Here is a 5,000-nt window from a genome sequence, read left to right on the forward strand (position 1 = left end):
TGGGTTTGGCTTCGGGTTAGGCTTATTTGGGTTAGATTTATGGTTTGCAATAGAGTTATTTGGTTTAGAGTTTGGGTCAGGGATACTTGGGTTAGGGTTATTAGGGTTAGGGTTAGGGTAAGGCTTAGGGTTAGGGTTTGGGTTATTAGGGTTAGGGTTAGGGTTAGGGTTAGGGTTAGGGTTAGGGTTAGGGTAGGGTTCGGGTTAGGGTTAGGGTTAGGGTTATGGTATGGGTTCGGGTTAGGGTTATTTGGGTTAGAGTTTTGGTTTGCAATAGAGTTATTTGTTTTAGATTTAGGGTTAGGGTTACTTGGGTTAGGGTTAGGGTTAGGGTTACTTGGGTTAGGGTTTGGGTTAGGGTTAGGGGTATTTGGGTTATGATTATTGTTTGCAATAGAGTTATTTGGTTTAGAGTTAGGGTTAGGGTTAATTGGGTTAGGGTTTGGGTTAGGGTTAGGGTTAGGGTTAGGGTTAGGGATATTTGGGTTAGGGTTAGGGTTAGGGTTAGGGTTAGGGTTAGGGTTAGGGTTATGGTTAGGGTTAGGGTTAGGGTTATTAGGGTTAGGGTTAGGGTTAGGGTTAGGGTTAGGGTTAGGGTTACGTTTAGGGTTATGGTATGGTTTCGGGTTAGGGTTATTTGGGTTAGAGTTATGGTTTGCAATAGAGTTATTTGTTTTAGATTTAGGGTTAGGGTTACTTGGGTTAGGGTTAGGGTTAGGGTTACTTGGGTTAGGGTGTGGGTTAGGGTAATGGGTTTGGCTTCGGGTTAGGCTTATTTGGGTTAGATTTATGGTTTGCAATAGAGTTATTTGGTTTAGAGTTTGGGTCAGGGATACTTGGGTTAGGGTTATTAGGGTTAGGGTTAGGGTTAGGCTTAGGGTTAGGGTTAGGGTTATTAGGGTTAGGGTTAGGGTTAGGGTTAGGGTTAGGGTTAGGGTTAGGGTTAGGGTAGGGTTCGGGTTAGGGTTAGGGTTAGGGTTATGGTATGGGTTCGGGTTAGGGTTATTTGGGTTAGAGTTTTGGTTTGCAATAGAGTTATTTGTTTTAGATTTAGGGTTAGGGTTACTTGGGTTAGGGTTAGGGTTAGGGTTACTTGGGTTAGGGTTAGGGTTAGGGATATTTGGGTTAGGGTTAGGGTTAGGGTTAGGGTTAGGGTTAGGGTTAGGGTTATGGTTAGGGTTAGGGTTAGGGTTATTAGGGTTAGGGTTAGGGTTAGGGTTAGGGTTAGGGTTAGGGTTACGTTTAGGGTTATGGTATGGTTTCGGGTTAGGGTTATTTGGGTTAGAGTTATGGTTTGCAATAGAGTTATTTGTTTTAGATTTAGGGTTAGGGTTACTTGGGTTAGGGTTAGGGTTAGGGTTACTTGGGTTAGGGTTTGGGTTAGGGTAATGGGTTTGGCTTCGGGTTAGGCTTATTTGGGTTAGATTTATGGTTTGCAATAGAGTTATTTGGTTTAGAGTTTGGGTTAGGGATACTTGGGTTAGGGTTATTAGGGTTAGGGTTAGGGTTAGGCTTAGGGTTAGTGTTAGGGTTAGGGTTATTAGGGTTAGGGTTAGGGTTAGGGTTAGGGTTAGGGTTAGGGTTAGGGTTAGGGTTAGGGTTAGGGTTAGGGTTAGAGTTAGGGTTTTTATTTGGTTCAGGTTAGGGTTAGGGTTAGGGTTAGGGTTAGGGATATTTGGGTTAGGGTTAGGGTTAGGGTTTGGTTAGGGTTAGGGTTAGGGTTAGGGTTATTAGGGTCAGGGTTAGGGTTAGGGTTAGGGTTAGGGTTATGGTCAGGGTTATGGTATGGGTTCGGGTTAGGGTTATTTGGGTTAGAGTTATGGTTTGCAATAGAGTTATTTGTTTTAGATTTAGGGTTAGGGTTACTTGGGTTAGGGTTAGGGTTAGGGTTACTTGGGTTAGGGTTTGGGTTAGGGTTAGGGGTATTTGGGTTATGATTATTGTTTGCAATAGAGTTATTTGGTTTAGAGTTAGGGTTAGGGTTAATTGGGTTAGGGTTATGGTTATGGTTAGGGTTAGGGTTAGGGTTAGGGTTAGGGATATTTGGGTTAGGGTTAGGGTTAGGGTTAGGGTTACGTTTAGGGTTAGGGTTAGGGTTCGGGTTAGGGTTAGGGTTAGGGTTATTAGGGTTAGGGTTAGGGTTAGGGTTAGGGTTAGGGTTAGGGTTAGGGTTACGTTTAGGGTTAGGGTTAGGGTTCGGGTTAGGGTTAGGGTTAGGGTTATGGTATGGGTTCGGGTTAGGGTTATTTGGGTTAGAGTTTTGGTTTGCAATAGAGTTATTTGTTTTAGATTTAGGGTTAGGGTTACTTGGGTTAGGGTTAGGGTTAGGGTTACTTGGGTTAGGGTTTGGGTTAGGGTTAGGGGTATTTGGGTTATGATTATTGTTTGCAATAGAGTTATTTGGTTTAGAGTTAGGGTTAGGGTTAATTGGGTTAGGGTTATGGTTATGGTTAGGGTTAGGGTTAGGGTTAGGGATATTTGGGTTAGGGTTAGGGTTAGGGTTAGGGTTAGGGTTAGGGTTAGGGTTAGGGTTAGGGTTAGGGTTAGGGTTAGGGTTATGGTTAGGGTTAGGGTTAGGGTTATTAGGGTTAGGGTTAGGGTTAGGGTTAGGGTTAGGGTTAGGGTTACGTTTAGGGTTATGGTATGGTTTCGGGTTAGGGTTATTTGGGTTAGAGTTATGGTTTGCAATAGAGTTATTTGTTTTAGATTTAGGGTTAGGGTTACTTGGGTTAGGGTTAGGGTTAGGGTTACTTGGGTTAGGGTTTGGGTTAGGGTATTGGGTTTGGCTTCGGGTTAGGCTTATTTGGGTTAGATTTATGGTTTGCAATAGAGTTATTTGGTTTAGAGTTTGGGTTAGGGATACTTGGGTTAGGGTTATTAGGGTTAGGGTTAGGGTTAGGCTTAGGGTTAGTGTTAGGGTTAGGGTTAGGGTTAGAGTTAGGGTTTTTATTTGGTTCAGGTTAGGGTTAGGGTTAGGGTTAGGGTTAGGGATATTTGGGTTAGGGTTAGGGTTAGGGTTTGGTTAGGGTTAGGGTTAGGGTTAGGGTTATTAGGGTCAGGGTTAGGGTTAGGGTTAGGGTTAGGGTTAGGGTTAGGGTTAGGGTTATGGTTAGGGTTAGGGTTAGGGTTATTAGGGTTAGGGTTAGGGTTAGGGTTAGGGTTAGGGTTATGGTCAGGGTTATGGTATGGGTTCGGGTTAAGGTTATTTGGGTTAGAGTTATGGTTTGCAATAATGTTATTTGTTTTAGATTTAGGGTTAGGGTTACTTGGGTTAGGGTTAGGGTTAGGGTTACTTGGGTTAGGGTTTGGGTTAGGGTTAGGGGTATTTGGGTTATGATTATTGTTTGCAATAGAGTTATTTGGTTTAGAGTTAGGGTTAGGGTTAATTGGGTTAGGGTTATGGTTATGGTTAGGGTTAGGGTTAGGGTTAGGGTTAGGGATATTTGGGTTAGGGTTAGGGTTAGGGTTAGGGTTAGGGTTAGGGTTAGGGTTAGGGTTAGGGTTAGGGTTAGGGTTAGGGTTAGGGTTATTAGGGTTAGGGTTAGGGTTAGGGTTAGGGTTAGGGTTAGGGTTAGGGTTAGGGTTAGGGTTAGGGTTATTAGGGTTAGGGTTAGGGTTAGGGTTAGGGTTAGGGTTAGGGTTAGGGTTAGGGTTAGGGTTAGGGTTACGTTTAGGGTTAGGGTTAGGGTTCGGGTTAGGGTTAGGGTTAGGGTTATGGTATGGGTTCGGGTTAGGGTTATTTGGGTTAGAGTTTTGGTTTGCAATAGAGTTATTTGTTTTAGATTTAGGGTTAGGGTTACTTGGGTTAGGGTTAGGGTTAGGGTTACTTGGGTTAGGGTTTGGGTTAGGGTTAGGGGTATTTGAGTTATGATTATTGTTTGCAATAGAGTTATTTGGTTTAGAGTTAGGGTTAGGGTTAATTGGGTTAGGGTTATGGTTATGGTTAGGGTTAGGGTTAGGGTTAGGGATATTTGGGTTAGGGTTAGGGTTAGGGTTAGGGTTAGGGTTAGGGTTAGGGTTATGGTTAGGGTTAGGGTTAGGGTTACTTGGGTTAGGGTTTGGGTTAGGGTAATGGGTTTGGCTTCGGGTTAGGCTTATTTGGGTTAGATTTATGGTTTGCAATAGAGTTATTTGGTTTAGAGTTTGGGTTAGGGATACTTGGGTTAGGGTTATTAGGGTTAGGGTTAGGGTTAGGCTTAGGGTTAGTGTTAGGGTTAGGGTTATTAGGGTTAGGGTTAGGGTTAGGGTTAGGGTTAGGGTTAGGGTTAGGGTTAGGGTTAGGGTTAGGGTTAGGGTTAGGGTTAGGGTTAGGGTTAGGGTTAGATTTAGGGTTTTTATTTGGTTCAGGTTAGGGTTAGGGTTAGGGTTAGGGTTAGGGATATTTGGGTTAGGGTTAGGGTTAGGGTTTGGTTAGGGTTAGGGTTAGGGTTAGGGTTATTAGGGTCAGGGTTAGGGTTAGGGTTAGGGTTAGGGTTAGGGTTATGGTTAGGGTTAGGGTTAGGGTTATTAGGGTTAGGGTTAGGGTTAGGGTTAGGGTTAGGGTTAGGGTTAGGGTTAGGGTTAGGGTTAGGGTTATGGTCAGGGTTATGGTATGGGTTCGGGTTAAGGTTATTTGGGTTAGAGTTATGGTTTGCAATAGAGTTATTTGGTTTAGATTTAGGGTTAGGGTTACTTGGGTTAGGGTTAGGGTTAGGGTTACTTGGGTTAGGGTTTGGGTTAGGGTTAGGGGTATTTGGGTTATGATTATTGTTTGCAATAGAGTTATTTGGTTTAGAGTTAGGGTTAGGGTTAATTGGGTTAGGGTTATGGTTATGGTTAGGGTTAGGGTTAGGGTTAGGGTTAGGGATATTTGGGTTAGGGTTAGGGTTAGGGTTAGGGTTAGGGATAGGGTTAGGGTTAGGGTTAGGGTTAGGGTTAGGGTTATTAGGGTTAGGGTTAGGGTTAGGGTTAGGGTTAGGGTTACGTTTAGGGTTATGGTATGGTTTCGGGTTAGGGTTATT

The sequence above is a fragment of the Sturnus vulgaris genome, chromosome 31 (assembly GCF_052056855.1).
Source record: "Sturnus vulgaris isolate bStuVul1 chromosome 31, bStuVul1.hap1, whole genome shotgun sequence".
Taxonomy (NCBI): Eukaryota; Metazoa; Chordata; class Aves; order Passeriformes; family Sturnidae; genus Sturnus; species Sturnus vulgaris.